At 39.7% G+C, this 20,245-nt stretch overlaps 1 protein-coding gene across 5 annotated transcripts in view; it reads right to left on the reverse strand.

Moving 5' to 3' along the window:
• ARHGAP6 (Rho GTPase activating protein 6) overlaps window positions 1–20,245 on the reverse strand; it is a 542,861-nt gene that overhangs the window by 118,593 nt on the left and 404,023 nt on the right. The window lies entirely within an intron of this gene.

The following is a 20,245-nucleotide window of genomic DNA, read 5'->3' on the forward strand; positions in this document are numbered from 1 at the left end:
GACACCACTGAGTCTTCTTATCCATAAACATGCAGAATATCTCCATTTATTTAATTCTTCCTTGTTTTTATTCATTGAAGTTGTGTAGTTTTCCTCATATAGATGGTGTACAAATTTGGTTACATTTATACCTAAGTACTTCATTTTGCGGGGTACTAATATAAATGGCATTATGGAATAAGTTTAAATTCTACTTGTTGAATGCTGGTATATAGGAAAGTCATTTTGTATATTAACCTTGTGTCCTACAACCTTGCTATAATTGCTTATTAGTTTCAGGATTTTTGTTGATCATTTTAGATTTTCTATGTAGATGATCACATCATCTGTGAACCTGGTAGAGATCCAGGAGGTAAAACTTACAAAAGTGTGGGGGCCTCCTGATGATTGGGTTTCCCTGAGGTTTTCAACTCTCAGAGTTATTCACACTGAGTCTCCAGCAATTTGTCAATGCAGTTCAGGTTTCCCCACTCCAGCACTGGTTCCCTTAGAGACTGCTGCAATAAGTTATGATTCTCAGTATTCACCTGTTGATCTCTCCAATTTTTAGAGGCATCAGTGTGCCCTCTGACTTTCCTTCTCGTATGGATCTAAGCAGAGTTGTTGACTTTTCAGTTTGTTTAGACTTGTACTTGTTAGGTGGAGGGGTGTCTTCCAAGCTTTTTACATGTCAGACCAGAGACCCAAAGTTTTGATACAATTTTAAAGATACAACTTACATACCATAGAAATTATCATTTTACACTATATGAGTCAGTGTTTTTTTTTAGTATGTTCACAGATACATGCAACCATTACCATTATGTAATTCTATAATATTCTAATCACCCCCAGAAGAAACTCTATACCCATTAGCAGTCACTCTCCATTCCCCCTTTATCTCTGGTCCTGATCACCACTAACCTACTCTATGTCTCCATATATTTGCCAATTTTTGACTTTTAACTTAAGTGGAATTATACAAAATGTGGCCTTTTGTTTCTGGTTTCCTTCTCCTACCATGTTTCCAGGGTTCATCCATACTGTAGCACGCATTAGTACTTCATTCCTTCTTATGGCTGAATAACATTCACTATATGAATATACCAAATATTGTTTAACCATTCATCAATTGATGGATATTTGGGTTGCTTTCACTTTTTGCCATTTTGAATAGAGCTGTACATGTAAAAGTATTCATGTTAATATTTTTTCAATTCTCTTGAGTACATGCCTAGGAGTGGAATTACTAGATCATATGATAACACTGCTGCTGCTGCTGCTAAGTCGCTTCAGTCATGTCTGATTCTGTGCAACCCCATAGACGGCAGCCCACCAGGCTCCCCCGTCCCTGGGATTCTCCAGGCAAAAACAATGGAGTGGGTTGCCATTTCCTTCTCCAATGCATGAAAGTGAAAAGTGAAAGTGAAGTCGCTCAGTCATGTCTGACCCTCAGCGACCCCATGGACTGCAGCCTTCCAGGCTCCTCCATCCATGGGAGTTTCCAGGCAAGAGTACCGGAGTGAGGTGCCATTGCCTTCTCCGATGATAACACTACAAATAGCCAAACAAAGGCAACAACAAAAACTTAAACAACATGAGTTCAAACACCAACACTTGAAAATATTTTTAGTGCAAAACTCATTTTTCAGTTCATTCCTTTCATGTGAAAAAAATATCAAGTACAAGCAAACCTATATAGTACTTCCACTTCATATAGATTAGCTTTGGAGCTTTAACTAAACAGTGGGAAGGAATACAATTCTTCAATTTATTTTCTTTTCACAGGCTGATGATCATGAGTGGCTTGAAGAATTTAAACATTTGGAGTGTTAATTTTTTTTAGAAACTGAGCCAGGTAATGGCTATATCAAAAAGAGCAAGTAAAGTCTTAATCCCTTTATGCTCACATTTTAATTCCAATGACTAAGTGTTGATATCTAGCCTGGCAATTTTTCATGTTTAAAAGAATACAGTACAGTTTAGAGTCTAGTTCTTTTCAAGGAGATATTCTTGTCTATATAAGGAGAGAAGCTAAAAACAAAATAACTGCACAGAACTGGTCATTAGCCTTGTTTTAATTGCCCTTGTGTTCTTTGATTTTATTGTTCTTTGGGTGAGGAAAAGCCAGAAGAGCTTAGTACCTCTTGCAAGGTAGTCATTCCATCCTGCGACATTTAATAGGGCCAGAAGCAAATAAATAAGAAAGATAATCAAGCTTTCTTTCTGACTCAATGAGCTTCTTTTTGGCTCTACAGAACAGTCCCTCACAGCCTCTATTGTTGAGAAATGGAGAAGCCACTAGACAGATAATGTGGCTGGCAGAATAATGGCCTCCCCAAAGATGTTCACACCCTAATCCCTGAAACCTGGAAATACAGTTGATCCTTGAACAACACAGGTTTGAACTGCGCAGGTTCACTAACATGCGGATTTTTTTCCCCAAAAGTAAATACTACAGTACTACAAGATCTGCAGTTCATTGATATGGAAGCATAGATGCAGAGGAATTGCATTTACGGAGGGCTACTGTAAGTTGGATGTGGATGCTCAACTGCGCAGGGGGTCACTGCCCCTGATGCCCACTCTTGCACTGTTCAAGATTCAACTTATGTTGCCATGGCAAAAGGGACTTTGCTGATGTAATTAAAGTAATGATTTTGAGATGTAGAGAGGCCCTGGATTACCCAAATGGGCCCTAGATAAATACCTGGGCCTTTGAAATAGAAGCACATTTTCTAGCAAATTTCACAGTGATAGAGATATGACTATGGAAAATTGGTCAGAAAGATTCAGTCTTGTTGGCTATGAAGTTGGAGACAGGGTTCCATGAGCCTAGGAATGTGGGTGGCTCCTAAAAGCTAGAAAAGGCAAAGAAATGGATTCTCCTCTAGAGCCTCCTGAAGTAATGCAGCCCTGTGGACATTTTGATTTTAGTCCATTGTGACCTGTGTCAGGTTCTAACCTAGAGCTGTAAGATAATGCGTGTATCATTGTAAGCCATTGATTTTGTGGTAATTTGTTACAGCAGCAATAGAAAAGGAATCCAGGGGGAGTCAGAAAATGTCTATGCCTTACAAGGGACTCATAAACTATTTAATGCAGGATTTCCCAAACTGTTCCATGATCAAGTAACTTTGAGAAAGTTGTTCATGTGAGCCCCATCTTAAAGAGTCCCAATTACTATAACTAAGGAAAAGTTGAGAAGTCCTGAAGAGGGAGCATTGTAACTCAGAGTATCTTCTAAATGCACTTGCTACAATCTCACATTTTTCTTTTTTTCTTTTCAGAACATGTCTTCACGCCCCTCAGATTCCTCTGAACAGAGCTGGGAAATGCTGAGCTAATCCTACCTGCTCAGCTGAGAACCTGAGACCGAAAGGAAAGAAGTGACTAGCCAAGATGGCACTTTGGCAACACAAAGACTCAGCCCAGGCCTCACAGCCCTCATCTAGAACCCTGTTCAGAAAGCCACTCTGTCCCACTGACAAGAAGACAACGTTCCCTGGAATCCGGTCTATGAGGAGAGACTCACCCCAACAAAGCTCATAACATCAAATTCTCTCCTCAGTAATAGCAAAAACAACATGGCTGCCTTAGCACTGAACTTAACTTTATTATTTAAAATAAAAGGGTTCAACAAACTATTGAAAATTTACTAATTTCATTAACCAGAGGAACGCAGTAAAATACTTTCCCCACGGTGACTGAGTATGTTCCTCAAAATGCCTAACTCTGCTGCCAGAGTCCATTTTCCACAAACTCTGGTTCCCATAAAGGCTAATTTGAGAAGGAACAGAGGTACAACCAAATGCTGCTGTTTTCCTTCATAGCACTTAAATAATGCTTTCTCCACATTTCCCACTGCCTGTTCCAAGAGCACTGTCCTTTGATGTTTTTCAGATACACATTATCCACATCCTTTTCCAGAAAGTGAATACTTTTTTCCACCACCTAGGTTTTTAAATAATAATAATAAAGATTACAACTGATAAAGCTAACGACTCAGAATGCTTATTTTGTGCCAAAGTCTGTGCTACATGCTTCATGTGAGGAATCTCATTTAATCTTTACAACACCCGATTAAGTTAAGTATTACTATTAATATCTCTGTTTTTACAGATGAGCCAACCGTGGCACAGAGAATTGGAGTACTCTGTCCAAGGTCAAGTGACAGGAAGTGGTGGAGTCAGTCTCCACATAATCTGGCTTAGAGCCAGGGGCCTTGTAAGCAGTAGCCCAGTGGTTCTCAACTGGGGGTGGCTGTACCTCCTCAGACCTTTGGCCATACGCAGAGGCGCTGCTGGTTGTCACAACTGAGGGGTGGAGTGCTACTGGCATCTAGTGGGCAGAGGCCAGGGATGCTGCTAGACATCCTAGAGGACCCAGGACAGCCCCCAAACAAAGGGAGATTCCGCTCGAAGTGTCAAGAGCTCCAGGATTAGGAAACACTACCCAAACCAAACCCAAAGCAAATGCCTCCTCAGGACAGGGTGTGCTAATTATTGGTAGGACATGCGCCTTCTCATTTCTAGGTTAGACTCTCTATCTGGGAAATGAGGTTATCTCAACCAGGGATGGGACCACTTAGAATCACAGGGTCCATTTGGTGCATCTTCTCATAGCATCGATTTACTAAATAGTTTCAGCTGGTACTTTCACACTCTGCCCTGCCATCCTGGAATACTACATTATTTTAATTTTGTCCTTCAATGGCCATGTGGGAAGAGCAGTAGCCCACCAGGGCATGAAGATTTGCTTTTCATTAGCCTCGTCCTTATAGTCCAGAAGACGCAACAGCAGTGTCTGTGTCACAGGCAATGGAGATAGCAAAGGGATGCAGCCACAACTGGGCTGCTTGGGATGTAGTTAAAATACTTTTGGAGAGCAGTTTCTGTAATATCTACTCAGAATACAATTGGGCATACCATTTGACCCTGCAATTCTATTTCTAAAAATGTATTTTGCAGAAATACGGAATGGGCAAGATACATTTACAAAGATGTTCACCTCAACATCAACTCTGATAGCAAAAAACAAACTCCATAACAGTAGAAATGCTTGCCTGTGTTCACCAAAACATGCATGCAAGACTGTTCATAGCAGCATTATTTGCAACAATCAAAGTTTGTAAAGTACACAAATACTCATCAAAGTAGAATGGATAAATTGTGGTAAGTATATCCACACAATGGAATGCTGTGTAGCAATGAGAATGAATAAACAAACTTCAACCACCTACAACAATATGGATGAATTCCACAGACATCATTCTGAGCAAAAGAAGCCTGACACAAAAGAGAACATACTGTATAAAACCCTAAATGCAAAGCATAATAGGCAAATCTGTGCTGTAAAAAGACCAATCAGGAGTTACTGTAGGGGAGAAGTGACTGGAAGGGAGTTCAAGGGGAGCCCAGGGTGCTGGTCATGTTTCCTCATATGGTATAGGTGTGTTCACTTTGGGGAAACATGAAGTTGTAAGCTTATGTATGATAGGTGCCCTTTTCTACATGTGTGCTCTATTTTATAGGGGCTTCCCCAGTGACTCAGCAGTAAAGAATCTGCCTGCAATGCAGGAACCACAGCAGAGGCAGGTTCGATCCCTGGGTTAGGAAGATCCCCTGGAGGAGGCATGGCAATCTACTCCAGTATTCTTGTCTGGGGAATCCCATGGACAGACGAGCTTGGCGGGCTAGAGTCCATGGGGTTGCAAAGAGTCAGATACGACTGAAGCAACTTAGCACTCACACATACGCTTCTATTCTCTCTCTCTCTCTCTCCCTATATATATATATATATATATATAAATACACATACATACATATATAAACATCAGCAACCTAAATATCCATCGGTGGGTAACTAGCTACATAAACTACAAAATGGGATATATAGTGAATGGAATTCTATGCAGCCATTAAGAAAAATGAAGTAGCACTCTCTGTATAAACTTGGGAAAATGTCCACGCTATATAAAGGCAAACAAGGAAGTTGCAGAACGGCATGATGTCTATCATAAATTTTATAGGAAACACGTGTGAGTGTAAGCACAGAAAAAGCAGAAAGGATATTCTCAAATGGTTAATAGTAACTTTTGCTTGAGGAGGGGCTTCTTAGGGATTTTGACATTCTGCCTAATGTATTTCAATATTGTTTGAGTTTATTTACTAACATGTATTATGTTTGTACTCAGAGAAGAAGGGCATAGAGAAAATTAAGATGAACAAGATACGCCTTACATTTGAGCCAGTTATTATGTCATCACGTGGGAAGTAAGGGGTTTTGCTGGATGAAGGCTATGCTAATGAGATAAACCTAGTGCCTTGCTTGCAGGGCTCCTAATTGAATCCAGTGAGGGTGCTCACTGTTGGTTTGTTGCTGGCAATCTTAACAATTGATTCAAATTTACACTTGTTTGCTGGGCTGCTCCACATCCAAATCTAGTTGTGGTGTGGCCACCACAAACGGGATTCTTGGCCACACAAAGAATGTGTCTACAAAACGACAAAACAATTGGATTTGTTTGATTACATGAACAAAACTGTATATTCAGAGGAAGGAAAAATCAAAACAGCTACACCCAAAGTAACCTACCCAGATGGGTGGTTCATGAAATTCACTCACTCATTGAATCAACATTTTAGCAGCCTCATGCAGACTCTGTGAGAGAATCTGTTTGAAATGAAATCCTCACTTGTAGATAAACCAACAGACCATGGAAAACACTTTTTTCTTGAACGATCGTCAACAAATGTTTTCTGAGTGCCCACCGTGGGTTTGCCATCATGCTAAAACTCAGTGGGTCCAATACTCCTATTGTTTTTTATTTTTATTTTTATTTTTTTACTTTACAATATTGTATTGGTTTTGCCATACATCAACATGCATCCGCCACGTGTTTTTTAAACTTTTAATTTTGTGTCGGAGTATAGCTGATAAACAACGTTGTGATGGTTTCAGGCGGACAGCAAAGGGACTCAGCCATACATACACATGTATCCATTCTCCCCCAAACTCCCCTCTCATCCGGGCTGCCACATAACACTGAGCAGAGTTCTCTGTGCTGTACAGCCGGTCCTTGTTGGTTCTCCATTTTAAATATAGCAGTGTGTACTGACACTCCTATTTTATAACCAATTGCAAATGCCACTGTGCTGAGTGTACTTAATTCCACTCATGGCACTGAATGGAACTTCACTTGAAAGAAAGAACCATTGATTTGGGTAAAGTTGATAGAACTACAGCTTTTCATACACAGTAAATGTCTACGAGACATATATTAACAATTCATAAGGTAGACTAGATTGTGTCTCATGGAGTTCAACTCTGGCTGCATGTTATATTCAACTGAAACAGAATTTCTAGAGGTGGCACCTGGCCATCTATAGTTGTAAAAGCTCCCCAGGTGATTCAAAACCACGATGAATTGGAGCCATTGCTCAGACCAGTTACATCAGAAGCTAGGTGGAACGGGACACAGAGTGTTATTTAAAAGCTACCCAAGTGGCTCTAAACTATAGTCTGCACTGAAACAAATTTCTTCTGAATTTATATTGTGAAAGAATCAGATGTGGCCCTTCAAGAAGCATTTTGGAAAGGGACCCAATATGACTTATGTGAAATGGAGTATTTCTTGCCATATCAATAAGTAAGGATGTCACAGCCATTGTTGATTCTGGCCTTCCAAATGTGAATTTCTGAGCCCGGAAAGCTCTGAGGAGTGGGGTCGGGGTAGGGGTGGGGGTAGGATGGGTGAAGAAGTGGCAGCGGCAGCCATCAGCCCCAGGCTGAGATGCATAGGAAAGGAATAATTTCAGGGAACCCAGAGTCTCGCATCTACCCACACATAGAAAAGCGCTAAATTCCTTAACTTCAGATATCTGGTTTTCCTTAATTAACAATAATCTTTTGATGTTCCGACTATCTGGCCCTATTGCAAACTTCTATATAACCTGACTGACTCCTTTCCCGGCCTCCTGGGAACAGTTCTCTCGGGATTACTTAAGATGCTGTCTCCAGGTCTCGAAGTCCTAAAAATTCCCATCTAATAGAACATAACTCTCAAGTCCTAGGTTGTGACTATTTTTTTGTTGACACTTGGTTTCAGTGTGTGCACTTTTACTAGAAAGTTGACCACAAGGTGCTATTCTACCATGTTATGGTTTCAGATGTTTCAGCTAATGTGTATATATGAGCTAGCAGTTTGTTAAGTGCTGAACAGGCTTAAACACTAGTCCACGTGCTTGATTGACATTATTTCATTTAATCCTCATAACAATTCTATAAAGAACTGAGTGGGAAGAGTCTGATAGCACTGCCATACACAGGGCATCAAGTCCTAGACAGTCAAGGTTACACAGACTCAGGCAGTTTGAGAAAACACTTCTTTAAAATTGAGAGCAGGAAATGGGCCAATTATTATCTCCATAACTTTAAGATTCCCACTCTGACCAGGGCAGATCTTGAGAACTAGCATTCATTTGTACAAGGAGGAGGAGGGCCTCGTCCACTCACAGAAAAGAGGTCATGCTTATAAACTGACTTTCTGAAGTGTACACATTTTTGAAGCCTACGTGTTTCCTCTCTTTCTTCATTCCTTAGACTGTTAGATTAGTAGGATATGATTAAATTGCAATTGCCCGCTTGTTTTCATTATCCACGGTTTAAATCAAATCTCATGCTTCTTTTTGCTGCTCAAGGGGTACTTATAATCTGCAGTAGAATTTTAAAGCTGAGTTAAGCATAACTCTCTGAGAACGATTGATACAGTGTTACAGTTGTAGCATGCTGCTGCTGCTGCTGCTAAGTCGCTTCAGTCGTGTCCGACTCTGTGCGACCCCATAGACGGCAGCCCACCAGGCTCCCCCGTCCCTGGGATTCCCCAGGCAAGAACACTGGAGTGGGTTGCCATTTCCTTCTCCAATGCATGAAAGTGAAAAGTGAAAGTGAAGTCGCTCAGTTGTGTCTGACTCTTAGCGACCTCATGGACTGCAGCCTACCAGGCTCCTCCGTCCATGGGATTTTCCAGGCAAGAGTACTGGAGTGGGGTGCCATTGCCTTCTCCGACATTTGTAGCATAGAACACGCCAAATCCAAATTGATATACATTTTAAATTATTGGCCCCATGATTCCAAATCTGCATACTGAAGGTGAAGACCACTGGGACATACCATTTTCTTTTTTAAATAACAATTTTAATCTTTTTTAATACTCCAAAAAGTGGGTGGTTTTTCCCATCAGATATTTTTTTCAACTGTAATTTTTATCTAAATAACTCATTTCCCCTATTCATCTCTTCACTTTTCTAAAAGAAATCACAGAATTTTAAAACTTGGGGTTCATCATTCAGATTGTCAAGGGCCCTGAAACAGTGGCTTTTCCACCACAGAGGCTGGGTGCAGGCATCCACCCCACTTCCTACACCTCTACACTCAGCTCAATTCTTAGGTAAGTATAGATTTGTGGGTCTCAACTGGGAGCACTGTTGTTCCCCTTCCTCCCCAGGGAACATACGGCCATGTCCGGAGACATTTTTGGTTGTTATCACCGGGAGAGGAGGTGGTTCTGGCATCTGGAGGATAGAGGCCGGGATCCCGCTAACACGTTACTTGCACAGGACGGACCCACAGCAAAGAATGATCTAGTCCAAATGCCAAGGATGCTGACACTGAGAAACCCTGCTAGCAAGATCCATTTTCCAACCACATATTGTATGATACCAGTTATATGAAATGTCCAGGATACACAAACCCATCAAGACAGAAAGCAGATTGGTAGGTGTTTAGGGCTTGGGCAAAGGGAAATAGGGGGCAATTGCTAATGAGTATGGGATTTCTTTTCAGGTGATGAAAATGTTTTGAAACTAGATTGTGGGGATGGTTACAAACTTTGTAAAGATACAAAAATATACTAAAGCCCACTCAGCCGTACACTCTAAACAGGTAAACTTTATGATATGTAAATGCTAGGACAATAAAGTTATTAAAATTCTTTTCATAGACCTTTCATTAAGTAGCTTTTATTTCTGACTAAGCAAGGGCATTTTTGAATAGCTCTAGGTTTGGCTGGAGAATATTCTGTGGCAGCCCTTATTAAATGCAATTCTGTATTTTATAGGAAAGATTACAGACTTTTATTTTTTAAACTAAGATGTTCCCAGAATGTTATTGTTTTTTTCCATAATATTATTTGGTCTGGAGCCCTTGCAGATATTGCATTTATCTGTGAGCTAATAGGTCAGGAGTGCCTGGGACAGGGTGGGTACCCAGGGGTCTGGTCTACTCTAGCTCTCATTGTAATGCAAAGATGGCCAAGTCAGCCAACTACTTCCCACTTCAACTTCCTCGCTCCTGACAAACTTTCATGTTACAAACCCAAGAAAGCAAGCAGGGTGAGAGCAAACGCGTAATGCTTCGCTGCTGCCAACTGTACACAACTCACATTCCTTGCCCTGGCATCCAGGTCTCTCTCTTCCCACTGGCCACTTGCATCGCTATTTTTCAATCTAAAATCCCTGCTCCTGCCCGTTGGTCCTCTTCTGCACACCCAAGCGCCCTCTGCATTTTTCCATTTCTGCTGTTTCTGATGACAAAGCCCTGTGATGGAATAGCCTTTACATCTATCCAAATCCTCTGCATTCCCAAAGTCCAGACACCCTTCTACCTTTTTCCAAAGCCTCTGATTCACGGTAAATGACAGCAGTTATTTCAGGTAAGGAATTGTACATTTAATTGCTAAGCATGGAAGCACGACAAGATGTCACCTCTTGGACCTCGTCTTATACTCCAGCCTCGACCTCACACTATGCCAGCAGCACTGGCCTCCTGCCAGTTCCCCAACATGCCGAGCCTGCCTCCATGTTGGTGCCTTTGTGTTGGCTCTCCCCCAAGAGATGCTCAGGTTTTGTTTAAAACTGACCACCCTATTGTACCTTGCAACTCAGCATTTTAATGCCCCTTAGCCAGGTCTGTATTTCCTTTTCCTTAGCCCTTCTCATCTTTTAACATATCTTTTATTTATCATATCTATTGTTCATATTGCTGTCTGTGAGATTGTGAACAGGGATCTCTGCCTTTTGTGTACTGATACACTCCATGAATGTAGAACATGCCTGGCATGTGGAAGGTAATCAACTATTATTTAAACATGTTAAATGCTAGAACATCGGATGACATTTAATAAACTTTAGTTTCATCATCATTGCTGTCGTCACCATCAACTGTATCTTCGTGGGGCAACTCTTACATACTTTTACTCCATACCGCTGCACTGTGTTTAACCTTTCCTGGTTCTGTATTTTATATACTGTTTAAAGGCGGGGTGAGCTTCTTAAGGGGAGAGATCAATGGCATGTATATATTTTTGATATGTCTTCTTTTCAGATTGAGATATAATTCACTTGCCATGAAATTCACCACTTGAAAGTTTACAACTGTCACCACTGATCTAACTCCAGAACATTTCCATCACCCTCTTCATAGAAACCCCAAACCCATTAGCAGTCCCTCCCCATGCTTCTCTCCCCCACATCCTGGCAACCAGGAATTTAATTTCTGTCCCTATGGATTTGGTTATTCTGGGCATTTCGAAAAGGGAATCATACAATATGTGGTCTTTTGTGTCTGGCTTCTTTCAGTTAGCATCATGTTTTCAAGGTTCATCCATGCTGCAGCACTTGCCAGTACTTCATTCTTTTCTTTGGCTGAATAATACTGTGTGGTATGGATATCATGCCATATGTTTACATGTGTGCTAGGCTTTGAATATTACAGATACTCAATAAACATTTTATCCCAATGATTTAAAAATTCTGGAAGCATATGGAATGCTACTGAGAAGAAACTTAGCACACGACTGTGATTCTCCTAAGAGCACATGATAATCAAGATGATGCATGAGGCAACATAAAAAAAGAGATTTTATGATTTTTCAAGCTGTGTTAGCATTATACTGGGGCAAATGTCATCTACAATTAGAACAAACTTGTACTCACTCCATTGAATTCTGTGATAGGTGACTGCATCTCTTTAATTTCAAGTAAAACTTCTTATGATAAAATGGATGTGAGTAGAATTATTGGCTTCCTGGTGGTGCTAGTGGTAAAGAATCTGCCTGCCAATGCAGGAGACACAGGAGACTCGGGTTCGATCCCTGGGTCAGGAGGAACTTTTGGTATTCCTGCTAATTTATTTCCTCAGAGTTAGAGCAACTTCAAATGTAGTTAATATTCCAGACATACCATTCATGATGTGGCCTTTTAAATAGAAGTTTGGAAATAACTATCAACTACTATCACTGAATTTTATATAATTGAGGGATGTAATAAAGAACATACTAGCTGAAAAGCTGCTCACAGTGCCGTCTATGTTCAAAGGGCCATGAGCTAAAACAATAACCAGAATGGATACCAGAAATGACAACACAACCAGAACAGGGGACATTGCCTGCACTTAGGTCTCACCATTTATTTCCTGTTCCCTGTAGAATTAGCTGATCATATGAAAATAGTATTCTGACATTTTACACTTATGTCCTTGTGGGTAATTCTTAAGAAATGAACATGAAAGGTATCCTACTGAATTGTAACAAAGTGAGAATTTTCTATCCAAGAACAATAGAAGAAATTCTGCATATCAAATATGTGAGAATGATCATTTCCAACCTCTTGGGTGGTGAACTATTTCCTTTGCTGTGTCTCCTTGAGCAAGTAGTGAAATTGTCATAATATTGGAAACCATGTTTAGGAAGAGTCAATTGTATGCTCAAGACATTACCAGCTTCCTGTTACTGATGTTTCCCCATTTTCCAGGTAGTGAGGTAAGTATACAAGAGTCAAGAACACTGGCTCAGGTCAAGCATCATGGCTCAATGGCCCAACCGTAACTCTAACCTATGCTGTCCTTTACCAAAGACAAGTTCTCTCCACCGTAGCATATTGCTTTTGTTTGGAGACTACCAATCTGAGTACGTGTACATCGAATTCCCTTAGGAAAGTGCAACTTACTTTGGTGTATTTTGCTCAATAAGCAGAAATAAAAATGCTTGTTCTTATGTTACTGTGTTACCTCTGTTAACACAGACATAACATTTTCACTCCTGACAGTTACCAGTTAATTATAACCCAAACAACATACTATCCATCTGCATATAATTTCCCTTACTGAAAACTGCTCCACCAGATACTTAGGAAATGCTTACAGACCTGACAAATTACAAGCTGTATGAGTTCTGTGTGTGTTTACATTATTCAGATAGCTTTCACTAGTGATCTAAAAGGGACCCTATAGCTTTTTAAAAATCATTTCTTCCGTCTTTGATTTGTATGTTCAGCTTTTACTCCCCCTGAGAATGAATATTAAATAAACCTAGGGCCTGTGAAAGATCCAGGCCTATCACTCAGCACTCTCTCTGAACAGGGATGAGCAATATTTTACCCTAAACTTGTATCTCTCCTGCATTTGTTCTGTTCACCAATTATTTAAAAGAAATAAAATCTTGGTTTCCCAAAAGCTTTCAGGAATAAATCTCTTAGATAACTACTGTTAATATTTTGGTGACTATCTCCCCAACTGGAGAAAGGGAGAGAGGGAGAAGGAGGGGAGGAGAAAAGAGGAGGAGAAGGAGAATTATTTCAGAGCCAAAGGACTTTAAAAATCTTTTTTTCCACTAAACTATGTCACAAAGAGTCGGACACAACTGAACTGAACTAATGTATCACAAGCATATTTCTATGTTACCAAATACAGATGGATACCCTTTATATGTGCCACAGTGGATTTGAACCAGTCCTTCCTTGGGAGGCATTTTGTTCTAGATGTTGGTTCATAAACACTTCTATCTACTTTATATTGTCTTTGGAAACAGCAGGCACTGCCTATAACTGAATCTTTCCCTGGTGATTTAGCGTGTGGGTATCCGTTCATGTCCAATCACTGCAGGACCTCAGGCTGAAAGACTGAAGCGATCCCATGGAAAATTAATATGCCCCTCCCAGTCCAGCCAGAGAGCTCCTGGAAGACTCCAGGTGGGCCGCCTTTCCCACAGCCCCCGCGTCTTTTGTTGTCACTGTGCTCCTTCTCTGCCCTCCTCATCCCTTTCTCCTCCACAAACACAGACATAGGCCGAGAGCGTGTTTACTTCCTGAAGGTGAGAAGGACCATCTGTTCCAACACCCTCTCCTAGCATTCCCCACCCCAATGCAGAGTGAAGAATGCTTCTAGAAACTATGAGCAGTTTGAGAATTGGGTCACTGACCTATTCATCTTTGTACTCCAGCACCAATGACCGTGCTAGGCACATAAGAAGAGCTCAGCAATGGCTACTGAAGTTAGATCAGAGCTTTGGCCTTTGAGGGATAAGAGTTTAGGGTCCTAGGACTATCTCCCTTTACTGCAGTGCTGTTGTATTTCCTGCTGCTTCAGTAAAGTTTCCTTTTTTCATTTTAGGACTCTTGGGGCTTGCTGAGCCAGTCACCACCAGTCACCACCTTTGATCACCACCTTGAATACCATCCCCATGCACTTCTATCTTCTTATATATGCCATTCTTCTAATTCTTTACCCCTGTTACTGCTTTTCTGATGCTTTTTTTTTTTAATCCCAAGTCTACTCACTTATTAAATGTTGTTAGCCAGTAGAAGATTCCTGTTTTTTCCCATAGCTTCAAATGACCAGCCATAAAACAGTTGAGTCCAGGATATTCTGGAATATGTACTGATGGCTTGCAGTCACTAAAACATGTGAATATGGGTGAGAGAGGTTAGGTTTTTTTCCTATTATTCTTTTCAAATTACACCTTGGGCTGAAGCCTAGAAAGATAATAATAATAATAATAACAAAACTTTATTATATCAAGCAAATTAACTCAGTTTCAAATAAGGAAAAAAATCAATTTTATCTATCATAGTATATTCGCTTGTAATATATTACAATTTAAACTAACAGGTCAGAGCCAAATATAATGAGGATGTTGTGATAACTGATTCTAAATCCTTTACAGCATCTCCCTTTTTAGGTCCTTATCAGAGGCTGTTTGCATGAAAGTCCATAGGAGCACTGACAGCAATACCAAGGTATCCATCTTAGTTGTTTAAAATCTCGTCTCTACATTTTCATCAATCAATTGACACATTTATCCAGCACCTACTTTGTAAAAGAGATTTCTCTAGCCACCAAAGAGCTCCCAAGGAAGTATGACACAATACCTGACTTTTAAAGGTTGCAAAGGGAAGTCAGTGTGTTTATTGGAATCAATGAGTGATGGTGTCCCTGGGTTCTGAAGAGGGTACAATTCCATTCCAGCAAGGCACCCAAACAAAACAACCAGCCTGGAGAATGATATTTTCTTTTAAGTAAATGTCTACAGAAGAAACACTTAAAATCTGACTTTAGTTCCAGCCGCATAAGAAAACCCACTCCTGAAATTATTCTAGAATACTAGAGAGTTGTAGATCTGCTTTAAAAGAAGATTCAAGAAATGGGCTCCTATAGATGATAGGAAAGTCTTCTGGAACTCATAACACCTCACTTATCCAAATGTCACTTGCATATCTCAACCACTGCTGAAAACCAGGAAGTTGAGCAAAGGGGGAAAATGCAAAAACAAAACAAAATATCCTTCCAGCATTAAAAACCAGGGCCACAATAGTGAAAGTTTTGCGCTTTTCTCATAAGTCAGCCTCCCCGGCCACCTCAGCTTAGAGCATCTCTTTACTTACAGTCCACACATATTCCTAACACGCTTGGCCATGTGATTTTCCAGCACACTGTAAATCAGAAGATTACAAGGGGAGAAGTTGCTAGCATAAGGAATGTGAGAACAGCAAAGTGTGATGGGTTGTAAGTCAAGAAAAAGAATAACTACGAAAAAATGGGCAAAAGAACTTATTAAAAAACTATAAAGCACCACATGAAAACTTTCTGTATGTATGAAGTTTGCTGTTGTTGAGTATCTAACTTTTTGTCTGAGGCCAGGCATTGCAGGAAGTGAAGACATTTAAGATATGCTTCCGCTCAGAGCTCAAGGGTGCTTCGGCTCTTGACTTCCATGGCTTCTCTTTACTAAGAGTAGTTGATTGGGACAAAGTAAGGAGTGTGACGGTGGTGGGTTAGATTCTAGTTGCCTGGGATTAACCTATGCTTGGCTCATCTCTTTTCATACTCCGGGAGTTGGTGATGGACAGGGAAGCCTGGCGTGCTGCAGTGCACAGAGTCACAAAGAGGCAGACACGACTGAGCGACTGAACTGAACTGAACTGCCTCATCTCTGACCACTGGCAGGCAGGGACCATTTGGTTCTTGATTTGTGCCAAAATCCAGCCTGAGGTCCTTCCACATGAATTGCATGTCCTGCAGCCCCTGCTTGATTCCACAAAAATCAGGAGGGAGTTAGAGCAGCTGTTTCTGGGCCAGAAGGTGTCTGAATGTAATGTTTTTTTTTGTAACCCTTTCTCGGATCTTCCTTGTTCCCATTAAGCAAGAATGGGAATCTATAAGGGCATTTATTCACTAGTCATTTTGGAGAAAAGATTTTGGAAACAGGAATAAAATCATTCATGTATCAATATTTGTCCCCTAAGTAATACAAATGGTCCTAGGTTCATAAGTATTCCACACATATATTTGAAATGAATGCATAAGGGAATAAAGACACATTCTGGGGTCATTCTATCACAGATATTCCATAGATATTTCCATAGAGGAAAATATTTTATTTTGTGATGCATTTTTGAAATAGTGATTTAAAAAAAAAAGAAAATATTTGATGTCAGAGAATAAGAAAAACAATAACACAAATACTTTGGAAATGTTATAGCCTCTACCTAACAAAATAAGCTTAGTAAGTTCAGTCTAGTAAGTTCTGTTTTATAAAGTTAACTTATTCATAAATGAAACAACTGCTTATAGGAAAAAATTTTCAATTGAAAAACATTGAGTAACTGTTAAATTGCCTGTGGGACCTAAATTAATGGAAGAGATTTCAAGCATAGAGATCCATATTTTAGTACCTTGTGACTTGGGATATTCAGTGGGGGGAAATAAATAGAAGGAACCACATTGTTTCTATTGTATTTACCCTTACACTGAACAAGTGCCCATGGTGGATTGGCAATGACTCACTATCTGATGGACCAGAGAAATTAATGCCATAATAAAGAATCATTTTGCTGATCCTTGTGGCCAAATGTATGACTCTTTCTCATTGTTGAAAGGTGAGGCAAAATAATGAGACACGTTTTATAAACCTACAAAACCACTATTAGTTCAAAAATGACTTGTCCTTAATCTTTTCAGGCACTTCAATATATGTAGTTAAATAAAATGAGGAGAAAGATTGTGAAAGCATATAATATGATCTACATTTTCCTTCCTCTCCCTCTTACTGTCCCTCCTACTCTCCCTTATCTCCTTGCCACACACCTCCCACCTCCTCTCCCTCCAAGTAAGCTGATACCAATTCTCCATCCATTTTGCAACTTCCTTCAAAAGGAATCCTTCTTACCTTTGACATATAATGAATACACTCATGAATAAATGCAAACTATGGACACAATTGACTTTTAGAAGCATATTCTATGGTCCTTTTCAATCACATACTTGCCTCTTATAACTTTCCACTTTCTCTTTTGTAATTTCTCTCTATCTCTATGGTTGAAAGGTCTACCTTACCTTTCTTCACAACGGTTATTCATTTTCTACTAATTCATCCCCAAGGATTATCTTAGAATCTAATTTGTTAGCATTTTTAAACCTTAACTGTGTACCAAGTCCTGGGGTTGAGGAAGGTGATAACTTTCCATTCCCCCCAGAGATGTCTCTCATTTAGTTTTTACACGAATCCTCTTGTAGGCTCTAGAGTTGTCCTCATTTCACTGATGAGAAAACTGAGGCTCAGATAGGCTACATATCTTCTCAAGTCCCTCAACCCCTTGGTGAAGCTGGGTTCAGGACCCACAGGTAAGTCTAACCTCCAGTTCTTAGTACTATATTGCTTTTCATGGATATTATCTCCTTGAATTTAATTCAGCCAATGTGGAGTATCAATATAAAGATATATGTACATGAACAAACTTTAGAAATACTTAAGTAGTCAAAAAGATCCAGCTATACTGCTAGCAGTATCTGGGCATATAATGAGAATTTCCTTTATTGATTGAATAATGATAGACTCCTCATCAACTACCTCTTATCAATAGTCACAAATTTTGTGTTTTTTTTTTAATATATTCATCTTTTTTAATATTCTTTTCCATTATGGTTTATCACAGAATATTGAATATAGTTCCCTGTGCTATACAGCTGTTGCTGTTTAGTTGCTAAGCCATGTCCGACTCTTTGCGACACCTCGCTCAGCTCCTCTATCCATGGGGTTCTCCTGGCAAGAATACTAGAATGGGTTGCCATTTCCTTCTCCAACAAATTTTGCTTTTTTACTGATCATATTTTAGAACAAAATAAAAATCCATATGCTTTACTAAGGTAGAAGAATAAAAAAATTTAATAGCTAGACTGGAGGTCCTCTCAGAACAGGGCTTTGGTTGTTCTTCAGGCAAAGGAGAGGCTGCTGTGAACATGGGGATAAGATAACTAAAAGGACAGTTAGGAGTTTCTGAAAGAAAAAAAAAAAAAAGAGTAGAATTCGGATTTGCTTATGAGAGAACAAGGGATTGGGCCAGAAGGATGTAGGTTAAGAAGGGCCATCAGCCACTAAGAGAGGCTGAGCTGCTGTGTGGGGTGGGGGAGCCAGGGCAATGCTTCCTGTGATATACATTTGTTTGCAGGAATCAAAATGTGTTTTTCAGTGTGTGGTGTGGTATGTGGTATGTCCCTGGCCTGTTCTTCAAATCATGAGTAAAAGTTTGGTTACTGGGAGAACCTTGAGTTCATGGTGGCTTGGATGGCAGATGGGTTGCAGAATGAGGCCAAGGAGAAGGGCCTTTATCCTCTCTTTCCATGGACACCAGAATGGTGATAAAGGTGATTCCTTTATCACCATAAAGGTTGATAAAGTTTGGAGAAGGTGATAAAGGAATTTTCACAGGGAACAGAGAAAATATCTTAAATGGAAGTAGCAAAAAGAGCAGTGGTGATCCTGAAATTATAATTCCTCAGAGAATTATTGGCAAGAGCGTTGGGATTTTACCAGAATGGAGATTTCAATCAATTTATCTTGATCTGAGGGCTGGGGAAACCTAGAGGGCACATTGATTAGACTATAGAAACTCAGCCATCTAACATTTTTTTGGTAAAGAACAATGTTATGTTTGTTAGAACCAGGGAACAGACAATAACATGGCTGTTTCTTAATAGTAAATCTGAATATATCAGCATGTGCAGTCAACTCATTTGCTGACCTAAAAACAGACTGATGAATTTTTTTGCCTGTTAAACCTATTATTGCCTATAATGAAAGACTATATGCACTAATCACAACATACAGTCTTATATTTGATCACAGCTTCTAAAAGTCATGATGCAGGGATTTTTAGTTACACTCAACACATTTTTCCTTCAGAAACCTGATTGGTTGCTCTAGATGCTGTGAATGGTATAAAATGAGCTCTTAGTTGGAAGAAATCTAAAGAATCAAGCATCCCTGAGTTTCAGACAGAAACTTACTGAGAACGTGTGTTCAAAGGTATGTGGATTTTATTCATAATTTGGTATCCTTTCTATTGTACTTACTTCTTTTTCTGCATTTCATGTTCAAAAGATACAAATGTGTTCTGCATTTCTAATAACTTATATTGTCAATATTCAGTTGCTTCTTCAGCTGGACCATGATTAAATTAAACTGATTATTTAAATGAATTATTACTTTCTCATGCAGCAAAATGCTTGTTTATATTTCTTTAAATTTTAGGTCCAGAATCCCAAAGCACTTTTCAGGGCCAAATTTCACAGCAAAATATTTAATTACTTATCAATTAAGGCAAAAGTAATTTTTCACAGGCTGTGATACATTACTTTGAAAAACATTTCATTTAATTCCATCAAACAGAACCATCAACAAAATGGTTTTCCTCATGAATGCAAACTTCAAAAAAAACAGATTTAGGAGGTAAAAATGTCAGTGTACCTCTCATAGCCTGCATTATCACACCCGATACTCATTTCCGATGCAAATTTAAGGCTTTTCTTCTGACAGTTCTCAAAGTTAGCCAGTAATTTGCACCACAAGGCAATGTATTCTAGGATGGCTTGTTTTGCTTCAGGTTCCAAGGGTCTTATTTGTGGAATAATTACAGTGCAGTGTCAAACAAAA

Source organism: Bubalus kerabau, chromosome X (genome assembly GCF_029407905.1).
Source record: "Bubalus kerabau isolate K-KA32 ecotype Philippines breed swamp buffalo chromosome X, PCC_UOA_SB_1v2, whole genome shotgun sequence".
NCBI lineage: Eukaryota > Metazoa > Chordata > Mammalia > Artiodactyla > Bovidae > Bubalus > Bubalus kerabau.